The sequence below is a fragment of the Schistocerca americana genome, chromosome 8 (genome assembly GCF_021461395.2).
Source record: "Schistocerca americana isolate TAMUIC-IGC-003095 chromosome 8, iqSchAmer2.1, whole genome shotgun sequence".
NCBI classification, from domain to species: Eukaryota; Metazoa; Arthropoda; class Insecta; order Orthoptera; family Acrididae; genus Schistocerca; species Schistocerca americana.
Genome location: NC_060126.1, coordinates 408316799 through 408331854, shown reverse-complemented (window position 1 = coordinate 408331854; position 15056 = coordinate 408316799).

The window sequence follows — 15056 nt, the reverse complement described above, 5'->3', positions numbered from 1 at the left end:
GCTGTCCATAATCGGTGGTTTCTTCATTACAAAAGACACATATTTCTTTTAATGCTTTATTTGTGGTTTGTATAGTATCGTTTTTTACGTATATGATTTTTCATTTCATTCTAGTGTGACACTCCTTGTACATAAAACATTTTAGCGTTTGGCAATGACAATATTCCGCAGCAACAGTGTAGTAACACGATTATATGCTTTATATGTAAATCAATAGAATCATCGCGTTAGGGAAACATTTAAAAAAAAAATGAGAACAACATTTCACTAGTACACTTTAATGACAACCAATTACTATGTTCTGCTGAGAGAGATAATACGTATTACAAGTAATATAATGTTTATTCTATGTTATATAACAAAAAATCATCGTTGCATGTACAGCAGTGGCCAATGAGAACTGCATGTATTTTCGTATCAAAATATCTTACCGTCAGCATATCTAAAAACGATCAAAACTGTTGTTATTGCATTAATACGTAAAACACTTCGTATCAGAACTATTAATAAGGCAATGAAATGTAATCACCTATGTACTGCGGTCTAGTGAAAAAAAGAAACAACCGATAACTGTTGAACTTAGCTGTACGTGATTTAGTGATTTTCAGTAGTTTTCAACAGCCAAAGCGTACATTTATCACACCTAAGTATGTGCACTTCTACTTACGTTTAAGTTTAAGTTTAAGTTTAAATATGAAAACCAAGTATACGGATGAAATCAGATAGAATGAAAAACTTGTAATTAAAAACCACTTATTTCATCTCCTGTGGGACATGTGTTTTCTGGGATACGAGGTTTTCATTATAAGCCGACGTTACGATGATTGCATTTATGTACATACAAAACATATAATTGTATTATTACATGATTATTACGAAATATCGTCATTGGCGTACGCAAAAAAAGCACAGTGCACTAGGAAAGCGACATTGTTGTTGTTGTTGTGGTCTTCAGTCCTGAGACTGGTTTTATGCAGCTCTCCATGCTAATCAATCCTGTGCAAGCTCCTTCATCTCCCAGTACCTACTGCAACCTACATCCTTCTGAATCTGCTTAGTATATTCATCTCTTGGTCTCCCTCTACGATTTTTACCCTCCACGCCGCCCTCATATGCTAAATTTGTGATCCCTTGATGCCTCAGGACATGTCTTACCAACCGATCCCTTCCCTCTAGTCAAGTTGTGCCACAAACTTCTCTTCTCCCCAATCCTATTTAATACCTCCTCATTAGTTACGTGATCTACCCACCTAATCTTCAACATTCTTCTCTAACACCACATTTCGAAAGCTTCTTTATAATATGAAAAACCACGTAGGCATAAAACACTACTAATATGTTATAAGTAACGTATTAAAGTAAATGTGTGTCTTTTGTAATACACATACTGCCGATGATGAGCAACTCCCGAAACTATTCCGGTAAAATAAATTACTATCAGCAAGCAGCTTACTTCAAACAATTATTAATAAGACGTATTTACAAATTCTAGAAGCAGCAAAGCACCAAATGTACAAGGCATTCTAATTAGTAAATGTACATACCACTAAACGTGCGATGCTATTTTTGCCCCGGCGGTGCAGGGGTATAATTGATCCTAACAATAAGAGAACAACGGAAAAAAACTATAACACAGTAATACGCCTGGAAGCTTTATACAACGTAATTTTACGCACATGCAACAAATATGTATGATAGGCCAACGAGTATGCTTCGTAAACGAAGAGAAGCAAATCGTGAATAGCATAAAATGCACATCCTTTTATTAAGTGCCCAAACCGACTATGTCTTAGCGAAGGCAACAATAACGAGAATTTATAATTATCTTTGGAGCCTATTTATTGACAACATGTTTGCGATAGTACGCTGTTGCAAGAGATAATTCTTTTCTCAGTTTTCCACTCTAAAATAGAGTTAACGCACATATTTGGGGGTAAATTTATTTTTCTATGTCTCGTTGTTGCTAATATGGAAATATACTTTCTAACAAACCCTACCACAACAAAGGTCAAAAATTAATTATGATTGTAGTGTTGCTCACGCTGCTAAATATTGCATTTTCGGGCAACAACGGAGTTATATTATGTGGCAGGTGCCATTTGAGCACAGTTAATAAAGTCATTTCATGAAATAATGGATAAACTAGTCACTCATCTTTTCGTGTTTCCCACGTTTCCCACGCTGGTCTCGTTGTGAACTCGTGGCTCGATCGTCGAAAATCTAGGTAGTGATGATTCCAAGCTCGGATGCAAAGAGGCCTAGGTGTTATTATGCGATATTCAAAAGTGTTATAGATGTGTTTCTTAAACCATTCTTGAAGATTAAATTTTTGCAAGTTAGCACAATGGTGATGTAAAAAAGTAATCAGCACTCCGAATTTAAGTTACACTTCTTTTTCATTGCTTTTGTTGCAATATCACGTAACTCACAAAACATCACTTCACAGTATAAAACATACTTGAAAATATCTTCCTCACTGTTAAAGTTCACATTTCATAAACTGACTACAATTTGCGCCTTTTCAACATGACGACCAAGACTTGACTCTCTAATAACCGCTTACGCGCCCAAAAATCAGAGTTACAAGTACGTCAAAGATCATAGTGACAAAAAAGAATACACATAAGAATAATATCATTGCAATATAAACATATCGATCTATCAAAGTACCTCTACATTAATGAAATCAAATCTGAATGTTGTCTCAGAAATATGTTAACTGCTTTACAGAAACACAGTAGGATATTGCTGGTATCGAGAGGTTGAGGTGAGGTGCCGTAATGGTTACGTAATTCAAGTACCATTACAACTTCCGAAAGTTGTTTTCACTTGTCCATTTGGACACAGCTATTGGAATTACACACAAAAGATAGTCGTTTCCTGAGACATCATACCGAAATAGGCGAAATGAGTCTCATTTCGGAGTTGATTTCTTTGTTCATCCAAAAACGTTTCCTCGTAAGTGGCAGAAGAAAATGGAATGAGACATTTCCCAGGCTCTGGGAAAACGGAGTGATCTGTCACGAAGTAAGTCGAGCGACTCTTTACAGGCAATCCCGCTGCGAAATGGAAAGCCTGTTCACCAGATTCCGCGCGCCGTGCTCCACTGTCTGACGAAGGAGTTCGCCGAAACACAACCATTTCCTGGAGCAGACGACGCTACATCCACTCTCATTCGAGTCACGTGTGACCCGAATCCTGCGCGCCAGCACCGAACTTGGCGGCGCCGCTGCGCTCGTCCCGTCTGCAGACCTGGCAACTTCTCCTCCAGAGGGCGCCGAGTGCTCCAGTCATTTGCACCGCGTAACGCCCCGTGTCTTCATCTCCCAGAGGAAACTTCCCCTCTGGGAAGCGGGAACCAGGCCCACCCTACAAAAGACTTTTCAATTACTTTGCCTCTGCGCGTCATGTAGTGCTAATACGGCCTGCGCTATTAGCGGTAGCTGCTCAACTTCTTTCAGTGAAAAGTATCACACAGCTATCGAAGAACGGTCGAGGAATTTGGCTAGAAGAAAAACTGTATTATTGCCTTATCTATAGAGGACCGCAAAGTATCTAAAGGGTGCGATTTTTACCGGATATGGCAGGAATATCAGTCAGAATATAACCATCCAACAGTCTGTGGTCGTCATTCTTTTATATGCACAGTTTAGGCATCAACACTTTCGATCTTCACAAAATTTATGGCCTTCATTTCCCTGCTCACCTTTGTCTCCCCACGCTTCTCATTTTAGTTGACATCTACATCTACAAGGATACTCTGCAAATCACATTTAAGTGCCTGGCAGAGGGTTCATCGAACCGCCTTCACAATGCTCTATTATTCCAATCTTGTATAGCGCGCGGAAAGAACGAACACCTATATCTTTCCGTACGAGCTCTGATTTCCCTTATTTTGTCGTGGTGATCGTTTTTCCCTATGTAGGTCGGTGTCAACAAAATATTTTCGCATTCGAAGGAGAAAGTTGGTGATTGGAATTCCGGGAGAAGATTCCGTCGCGATGAAAAACGCCTTTCTTTTAATATTGTCCAGCCCAAATCCTGTATCATTTCTGTGATACTCTCTCCCATATTTCGCGATAATACAAAACGTGCTGCCCTTCTCTGAACTTTTTCGATGTACTCCGTCAGACCTATCTCGTAAGGATCCCACACCGCGCAGCAGTATTCTAAAAGAGGACGGACAAGCGTAGAGTAGGCAGTCTCCTTATTAGATCTGTTACATTTTCCAAGTGTCCTGCCAATAAAACGCAGTCTTTGGTTAGCCTTCCCCACAACATTTTCTATGTGTTCTTCCAATTTAAGTTGTTCGTAATTGTAAAACCTAGGTATTTAATTGAATTTACGGCTCTTAGATTAGACTGATTTATCCTGTAACCTAAGTTTAACGAATTTCTTTCAGCACTCATGTGGATGACCTCACACTTTTCCTTATTTAGGGTCAACTGCAAATTTTCGCACCATTCAGATATCTTTTCTAAATCGTTTTGAAGTTTGTTTTGATCTTCTGATGACTTTGTTAGTCGATAAACGACAGCGTCATCTGCAAACAACCGAAGACGACTGCTCAGATTGTCTCCCAAATCGTTTATATAGATAAGGAACAGCAAGGGGCCTACAACACTACCTTGAGGAACGCCAGAAATCACTTCTGTTTTACTCGATGACTTTCTGTCGGTTACTACGAACTGTGACCTCTCTGACAGGAAATCACATATCCAGTCACATAACTGAGACGATATTCCATAAGCACGCAATTTCACTACGAGCCACTTGTTTGATACAATGTCAAAAGCCATCCGGAAATCCAGAAATACGGAATCGATCTGAAATCCCTGGTCAATAGCACTCAATACTTCATGTGAATAAAGAGCTAGTTGTGTTTCACAGGAACGATGTTTCCCAAACCCACGTTGACTGTGTGTCAATAGACAGTTTTCTTCAAGGTAATTCATAACGTATGAACAGAATATGTGTTCCAGAATCCTGCTGCATATCGACGTTAACAATGTGAGCGTGTAATTTAGTAGATTACTCCTACTACCTTTATTGAATATTGGTGTGACCTGTGCAACTTTCCAGTCTTTGGGACGATTTTATTCAGTGGTCTTTCGTCTCTCATTTTCTTCATATGCTCTTTCCACCAGTTACTGTATTCAGTCATTTCCTTATTTGTAGTATGTACATTCGACTCATTTCTGAAGTTTTCGTTATTTACTAACTCTCTTACTGTGCAGACATTCAGTTTCCTCAAGAACCTCAAATCTACTCCTATTTTGCTGGTAACTTTCATTTTATATATCCAACCCTCACTGCCATACAACAAACAGTATTAGTAGCTCCACAATTTAATAAAATCTAATTTTTGTGTCTTTTCGAATTTGTTGCATTTATGAATCCACATACTGTTTGAAATTTGTGCACATTTTCATCGGTGTCATTTTCGTAATCATGATTTGTATATCCGCCACTTGTAGCTGAGTGGTCAGCGCGACGGAATGTCATACCTAATGGTCCGTGTTCGATTCCTGGCTGAGTCGGACATTTTCTCCGCTCTAGGACTGGGTGTTGTGTTGTCCTTATCGTCATCATTTCATCCCCATCGACGTGCAAGTCGCCGAAGTGGCGTCAACTCGAAAGACTTGCACCAGGCGAACGGTGTACCCGACGGGAGGCCCTAGCCACACGGCATTTCCATTTCCATAACTCGTATCACAGCCAAATGTTTAAAATGTGACCTCTGTTCATTTATTTCGTTGCTAATTATTATTTAAGACGGTACTGGCTATTAACCTCGAAGGGTCATAACTTTCGGTGCTTTCCAGCCTTTCTGGAACAATCACTCCTGAACGAGATTAAGCGTCAGCAAAATGTAGCACCTAAGTAAACGTTAGACATCAAAAGTTAACACATCCCTGCTTAAAATGAGAAAGAGTAGTTGGTGTTCGAACAAATTAAATGCACTTGTTTCGGTACGCATCTTCTAAACCAATAAATAATGCGTCATTGTATAGTTACTGCTACTGAACTGTGGTAATTTCTTTTTATTCGGACTGGTCCAAGCCAATTCAAATGATAAATTTATGATCCACGTTGATTAAGTTCCCCACTTTTGTTTTCGTTGCTTACATGACGAAAATCTGCTTCCACATATGTAAATTGCGGTAAATGCATTCTGTATTCTATATCTAGATCACACTCCGAAAGCCGTCTAACGGCGTGTGACGGAAGATACTCCCCTGTTACACTCGCGAACGGCGCTTCAGAAGAATGATTGTCGGTAAACCTCTGTATTGGTTCTAATTTCTAGAATTTTCCCCTCTTGGTCACTACGCCAGTTCTGTTTTCCCGGAACTAAATAAATTTTCGAAAATAATGTAGTTTAATTAATTTAATCTTTTTTTCTCTTTAGCTCTTAGGAGCTTTCATTTTAACCTTAGGGGGTGATACCTCCTCTAGGTTTTTAGCGTACCTCCTCACAGCGTCCTATAGGCTGCACTCTGCCTAGAGTGGCCGACTAAGGAGCTGCTCCATCGATCAGTAGTGGTTCCAAAGTTAAGAAACCCGGAAAGGACTGAAGGAGCGGTGTGTTGACCACGTGCCTCCCCATACCTCATCGGATGACGCCAGTGTCAGAGGATCACACGGCGATCGGTCGGACTTGATTGGACCATCAAAGCCCGAGCGCAGATCTTTATCTTCATTTTACCTCCCAGATCACGAAATTCTGAACGACAATTACCACAGCCCCCTTTCATAAAACAAGTGAAAGGAAGGGTGATCTTGTTGTTGTGTTATCTCACTTAGAACACTGAAATAACAATGGCTAAATTTCAATGATAAATCTAGACGTACCTCATCCCATTGCTTGAGATGGTAGAAAGAAGCAAATTGAGACACAGTGTCCGCACGAAATGTTTCGCATACCCCACTTTCATCTCGAACTAAGTAATTTACTTACATCTGCTTTAAGCAAATCAGTTTTTTCAGAAAACAAATTCTGTACGAGCTCTTGCGTCAGTTACTTACCTAATTCAACCGTGCAGCAACTTCTTGTCATGTGACTGCAAAGACATTTGAAACTTTCGCTGTGGGAGCTCTATTTAACTTGCGATCAGCTAGCTGCTGATCAATGAGGAAAAGAAAAAAGGTATTGTATCCCCTCCCAGTGGTATATTAATAAATAATATGTCTTGAATTTATTCACTATTTCCCTTCAAATGTTGATGCTACCACGTAGATCCTTTCTTTTGTTGAAAACCTTTTGATTAATGCCAGATGTTTATATTCGACATTTTTCCCATACTACAGCACGAAGGGGTTTATTTTTCTCCGTATTCAGTTTCTCTGGTAGATAATAACTGAGTTAGTCTGACCTTGCTGCATATTCCGATACACTTGCTCATCCATTCATTTTGTTCCTCTCATTAGCTCACCTACCCATAAAGAGCTTATGATTCGCAATTGCCCGATATGAGAAAAAGACAGAAGCATCCGATACCGCCCGATCTAAAGAGTCTGTTAATTAGAAAACAGTTTGACTCTCTCACGGTCATTCCCGATTCCTTTTATTTGTTTAGAGCACGAGACGCCTCCGAAAACCATCTCATTTTTAATGTTAATGATTGTACGCTCCGTTTTTTCTGGAAAGAAGAGGATGCTTAACGATTCTACGACAGTGAATACCTGGGAGAGTTGCTAGAGGTTACGTACTGACAGGGCGCGACTAACCAGACACCAGTAAAGCACCAGTGCCGTCTCTGAACGGAACAGTTGTATACTTTAAAACCTCACAATTGTTACACAGTGAAGAACAATGAAGGTAATTATTGCTCCCATCTTGACGCTTTTGTCCATTGGTAAACACAAAAGATGAAAGACAACTAGACAATTTCAGTTAGGTCTGTAGATATGTGTTTCTGCCCTACACTGCTGACACTTACAGCGCAAGGGCTGAAAATTTGCGATTTACGATTGACTTGAGGTAACCCATTGTTGTAGCATCTTCCACGCTGTTGGAGACAGGTATCGAAATCGATATCGCTAAGTAATAAATACTGAGTAAGCTCTTGCTCTTAACGTACATAAATGACCATCCAAATGACGATTCAAAAACTATGATGTTTACTGATTTCACAAGCATACCAAACAAGCGTCAAAACTCGACCTTATCAGGAAGAGTTTGCCTGATGTCTCACCAATCCTATTACTGGATCACAGAAAACTGTTTGTCTTAATCTTATTAAGACTCATACCACGCAATTTCACGCAAAAAAGTTGCTAGCGCCAGAAATGGATTGTAAGTTAAATTGCAACACACAGATAAACTGTTGAAGAGTTTCAGCTCTGAATGTTTTACTCTTAGACATACGTGGGGTGGGCACATTACCAGTCGTCTGTGAATTGATAAATGCTGGTCCTATAATGTTTTCAAGGGAATCTCATACCATCCCTTCTACAAAATAGTGGCAATTGCAAGTAAATATGATGTAGGCAGATAGCGAACAAGCATCCTCCTCTCCAAAATAGTCGTTGTTGTTGTTGTGGTCTTCAGTCCTGAGACTGGTTTGATGCAGCTCTCCACACTACTCTATCCTGTGCAAGCTTCTTCATCTCCCAGTACCAAATGCAACCTACATCCTTCTGAATTTGCTTAGTGTATTCATCTCTTGGTCTCCCTCTACGCTTTTTACCCTCCACGCCGCCCTCCAATACTAAATTTGTGATCCCTTGATGCCTCAGAACATGTCCTACCAACCGATCCCTTCTTCTAGTCAAGTTGTGCCACAAACTTCTCTTCTCCCCAATCCTATTCAGTACCTCCTCATTAGTTATGTGATCTACCCATCTAATCTTCAGCATTCTTCTGTAGCACCACATTTCGAAAGCTTCTATTCTCTTCTTGTCCACACTAGTTATCGACCATGTTTCACTTCCATACATGGCTACACTCCATACATATACTTTCAGAAACGACTTCCTGACACTTAAATCTATGCTCGATGTTAACAAATTTCCTTTCTTCAGAAACGCTTTCCCTGCCATTGCCAGTCTACATTTTATATCCTCTCTACTCCGAGAATCATCAGTTATTTTGTTCCCCAAATAGCAAAACTCCTTTACTTCTTTAAGTGTCTCATTTCCTAATCTAATTCTCTCAGCATCACCCGACTTAATTCGACTACATTCCATTATCCTCGTTTTGCTTTTGTTGATGTTCATCGTATATCCTCCTTTTAAGACACTGTCCATTCCGTTCAACTGCTCTGCCAAGTCATTTGCTGTCTCTGACAGAATTACAATCCAAAATAGTCACAAAGACTAATTCATATTGATATCTGGTGACTGTTGTGGCCAGGGTAGATGGGACAACTCATCCTCGTGCTTCCAAAATCAGTTCTGGACGATGTGAACTATGTGAACAGGGGCTCTGTCTATTTGGAACACTGCGTCACCACTGAGGAACAAACGCTGTACCGTGGAATGGATAAGATAAGCCGAAAAGCTCATATAATCCTTTGTAACAACGCTCCCATAGTTCAAGTGTTACTCCTTCGGCACCACGTTTTCTTTTTATGGGCATCAGCATCACTTGTGCGTGGTTTTGGAATCCCTGCTCGCCCAGCAATTTTCTGTTCATGGAACTGTCCCTCCCTCCTCTCTCTCTCTCTCTCTCTCTCTCTCTCTCTCTCTCTCTCTCTCTCTCTGTCCGCAGCTTGTGGTCGTGCGGTGGCGTTCTCGCTTCCCATGCCCGGCTTCCCGGGTTCGATTCCCGGCGGGGTCAGGCATTTTCTCTGCCTCGTGATGACTGGGTGTTGTGTGATGTCCTTAGGTTAGGTAGGTTTAAGTAGTTCTAAGTTCTAGGGGACTGATGACCATAGATGTTAAGTCCCATAGTGCTCAGAGCCATTTGAAACATTTTCTCCCTCTCTCTCTCTCTCTCCCTCCCTCCCCCCCCCCCCCTCACTCTCTCTCTCTCTCTCTCTCTCTGTCTCTCTCTCTCTCTGTCTCTCTCCCTCTCTTTCTCTCTCACTTTGTGATGCTAGCTTTCTAGAGTGCCCCTTTTATTTGATGGAACTCCGAAGCTCCCAGCAGAAAAGATAGGGTAACAGGAAGCATTGTTTCCAGCAGACCGAATCCGGAGAGTGAGAATCAAAATACATCTTGTAAACGGAGGGTGTATTCGCAGCAAAGTACTGGAGTTCAAATCTCTCGCAGGAAGTTCGCAGATATGTATCGTGCATAATCCCTGGCCGGCATGTTCAACAATTACCTGAGTGATGTGCCCATCCAAATGTTGGTATTTCATGTCGTCTTTCGTCTGTGCTAATACACTGAAGCGCCAAAGAAACTGGTATAGGCATGGGTATTCAAATATAGAGATATATAAACTGGCAAAATACGGCGCTGCGGTCAGCAATGTCTATATAAGACAATTGTCTGGCGTAGTTGTTAAATTGGTTACTGCATCTACAATCGCAGGTTATCAAGATTTAAGTTAGTTTGAACGAGGTGTTATAGTCGGCGCACGAGTGATGGGACACAGCATCTTCGAGGTAGCGATGAAGTGGGGATTTTCCCGTACGACCATTTCACGAGTGTACCATGAATACCAGGAATCCGGTAAAACATCAAATCTGCACCATGGCTGCGGCCGGCATAAGATCCTCCAAGAACGGGACCAACGACAACTGAGGAGAATCGTTCAATGTGACAGAAGTGCAAACCTTGAGCAAATTACTGCAGATTTCAGTGCTGGGCCATCAACAAGTGTCAGCGTGCGAATCATTCAATGAAACCTCATCGATGTAGATTTTCGCAGCCGAAGGCCCACTCGTGTACTCTTGACGACTGCACGACACAAAGCTTTACGCCACGCCTGGGTCCGTCAACACTGTTGGACTGTTGATGACTGGAAACATGTTGCCTGATCGAACGAGTATCGTTTCAAATTGCATCGAGCGGATGGACGTGTACGAGTATGGAGACAACCTCATGAATCCGTGGATCCTGCATGCAAGCAGGGGACTGTTCAAGCTGGTGGAGGCTCTGTAATGGTGTGGGGAGTGTGCAGTAGGCTTGCATGGGACCCCTGATACGTCTAGATACAACTGAGACAGGTGACACGTACGTAAGCATTCTGTTTGATCACCTGCATCCGAATGTCCATTGTGCATTCTGACGGACTTGGGCAATTCCAGCAGAACAAGGTGACACCCCACGCACCCAGAATTGCTATAGCGTGGGTACAGGAACATTCTTCTGCGTTTAAACACGTCCTCTGGCCACCAAACTCCCAAGACATGAACGTTACTGAGCATATCTGAGATGCCTTGCAACGTGCTGTTCAGAAGAGATCTCCAATCCCTCGTACTCTTACGAATTTATGGACAGCCCTGCAGGTTTCATGGTGTCAACTCCCTCCAGCACTACTTCATACACTAGTCTAGTCCATGCCACGTCGTGTCGCGGCACTTCGGCGTGCTCACGTGGGCTCTATAGATACAAGTATTAGATGGGTGTACGAGTTTGTTTGGCTCTGTAGTGTATTTGAGGGCTGCAACTGTACTGTAAGGTTTTTGTGAGATGGTACGTGCTGCAACAATCACTTGCTACCACTATTTAGTAGTACGACGCGTTTCGGCAGCATGCTGCTATCATCAGGTGCATTTACAGTTACTTTTACTTTGTAATTAATATGAAGTGAGTTTAATTTCGCTGTGTGTGCCAGTGATGTTAGTTGTCGAAAAAGCCGCCTGTTAAGGAAGAAAAATCTGTTACAGTGACATAAACGACATTAACAAATTACTAGTTAAAATCTGTAAACAGGGCAAAAATATAAACTCCACGGGGGAATATGAAGACAATGGTAGCATGAATTTTCTAACATTCACATCAGTAACGAAAACAATTCGCACAACTTCAAAGTTTACGGAAATGCTTAAATGCTTGGATCACCAGAATGGAGAGGCCGGCCTACTCTCTGGACATGAATCCAATCGAACGTGTGTGGGATAGACTAAAAATGAGATGTTTTTGGACGTCGCAACGACCATGTACTCTGTGCAACTTACGCAGAATCGTCCTTGAAGAGTGAGACAAATTGGACCAGGGCATGGCGGCATTCCACGACAGATTCAAGCCTTCATCCAAGCAAGGGGACGTTCCATCATGTATTGATGTAGTAAGAAACAGATTTTGCCGTTACGCAGACTTTTTTTTAAAATTTGGTATTCTTGACACATCGCAAACGAGTATATACGCGTAACTCAGAGCCAATTTTTTGTTTTCTGTGCCACGAATTTATAAAGAAGGGGTGATTAAAAAGTTTTGTTGATGTATGTAGTTCTAAAGAGTAACTCACACTTTACATTGTCAAAAGCTTTCTGTAAATCAGTGAAGGTAATGTAAGTTCTTCTATTCATATCTGTCCTTTTCTGTAACAGCAGACACAAGGCCAAAATTACTTCTATTGTTACTCTGCATTATCTAAACCCAAATTGGTCTTTTCCAATTCACCTATCGACATTTCCTTTTATCCTCTTCTTAACTATATTAATTATTATTTTTGAGGTTTGTGATAACATTGATATTGTTACATAACTGGTACCGCCTATTGTCTTTCCTCTTTTAGGTATGGTAATGGTTCTGCATCGTGCAAAGTCTTTCTGGCATGATTAATCTTTCGTAGCAGTCATTTGTTAGTCTGTATAATGGATCTTTCATGTTGTTGTAACATTTTTCAACAGTTCTGCACGAATGTTATCAACAGCAGTTGCTTTTCCTTTCTTTGAGACTCCGTAGGGTATGTTGTAATTCACGTCTCATGATTGAAGGACTTGCATTTCTCTTTCACACTCATTGATATCTTCTGCTGGATTATTGTCGTTCTTTAATTCCTTATCATCGTATCGTTCCTTTATGTAGTCTTTCCAACTAGTACATATCTCAGCATTGTCCGCCATTGTTCACTCTTTATTTTCTACTACTACAGATTCCTTTCTAAGGCTTATGCGGAATGGCTCTGATTTTCTCATAAACTGGGTCCCGTTTTTCTTTTTTCCGATCTTTTTGTATCTGTTCAGCAAAGCTTTTGGTCCATTGCCCTTTTGCTTCCCTGCAACTGTTTGTGATGTGATTTTTTAATTTTCTTGTAGTTTTCTATATTGTTTTCCTTCCTAATGTTCTTCCTTTCTTGAATTACACTATGTGATCAAAAGTATCCGGACAACCCCCAAAAACATACGTTTTTCATATTAGTTGCATTGTGCTGCCACCTACTACTAGGTACTCCATATCACAGACCTCAGTAGTCATTAGACATCGTGAGAGAGCAGAATGGGGCGCCCCGCGAACTCACGGACTTCAAACGTGATCGGGTGGTTGGGTGTCACTTGTGTCATACGTCTGTACGCGAGATTTCCACGCTCCTAACATTGCTAGGTCTATTGTTTCCGATGTGATACTGAAGTGGAAACGTGAAGGGACACGTACAGCACAAAAGCGTACAGGCAGACCTCGTCTGTTGACTGACAGAGACCACCGACAGTTGAAGAGGGTCGTAATGTGTAATACTCAGACTCCTATCCAGACCATCACACAGGAAATCCAAACTGCATTAGGATCCACTGCTAGTACTATTACAGTTAGGTGGGAGGTGAGAAAACTTGGATTTCATGGTCGAGCGTCTACTCATAAGCCACACATCACGCCGGTAAATGCCAAACGACGCCTAGCTTGTTGTAAGGAGCGTAAACCAGTGAACAGTGGGAAAACGTTGTCTTGAGAGACGAATCATGGTACACAATGTGGCTATCCGATGGCGGGGTGTGGGTATGACGAATGCCCGGGGAACCTCAACTGCCAGCGTGTATAGTACCAACAGTAAAATTCGGAGGCAGTGGCGTTATGGTGTGGTCGTGTTTTTCATGGAGGAGGCTTGCACCCATTATTGTTTTGCGTGACACTGTCACAGCACAGGCCTACATTGATGTTTTAAGCACCTTCTTGCTTCCCACTGTTGAAGAGCAATTCGGGGAAGGTGATTGCATCTTTCAACACGATCGAGCAGCTGTTCGTAATGCACGGTCTGTGGCGGAGTGGTTACACGACAATAACATACCTGTAATGGACTGGCCTGCACAGAATCCTGACCTGAATCCTACAGAACACGTTTGGGCTGTTTTGGAAAGCCGACTTTGTGCCAGGCCTCACGACCGACGTCCATACCCTTTCTCAGTGCAGCGCTCCGTGAAGAATGGGGCTGCCATTCCCCAAGAAACCTTCCAGCACCTGATTGAACGTATGCTTGCGAGAGTGGAAGCTGTCATCAAGGTTAGGGTGGGCCAACATTACCGATGGAGGGCACTTCGAACTTGTAAGTCGTTTTCAGCCGGGTGTCCGGATACTTTTGATCACATAGTGTAGGTGTAGTATTTCTTCTGTCATCCAAATCTTTCTGGTTTCTGTTTCCCTTTACCTAAAATCCCACATGTTGCTTCAGTCAATTTTATTGGTTCTTTCTACATGATCAACGGCCTAGTTTAACGGCAGAAAGACATCCCGAGCAAAGAGGTTGAAAGCAACGAGATAGCTTGGGCTAGCATAAAACATCAAATAGGTTGAGTGGGTAAGACCCACATGCGAGCGCCACTAGCCCAGAACCAAATGCACATTAAATGTTTTCTATCTCGGAAACAATTCGGAATAGGTCATATAATGATATGAGGTTTTCTGCTTCAAATAAGCGTTCCTGTCATATTCTTGTACATTGACCATTCCTTTTGTGTCACCTTTTATAATTTAGTTGAAATCGTCTGTTATCTGGCACCTCCTGTGTGTAGCTTCTTATAAGAGGAACTTCAGTTAATGAGTTTGTAATAAGCGCATTACTTTGATTCGAGAAATCTCCCAAATTTCACCTCTTTCATTTGTTTCCCCCGAGCCGAAATTTTCTACTGGCTTATTGCATCTGTAGCGATCCTGCTACTTAATTAAAATCACCCTTTATTACAAGGTTATATTTTTCTTTGGTGAATTTTACTACTTCTTCGGTA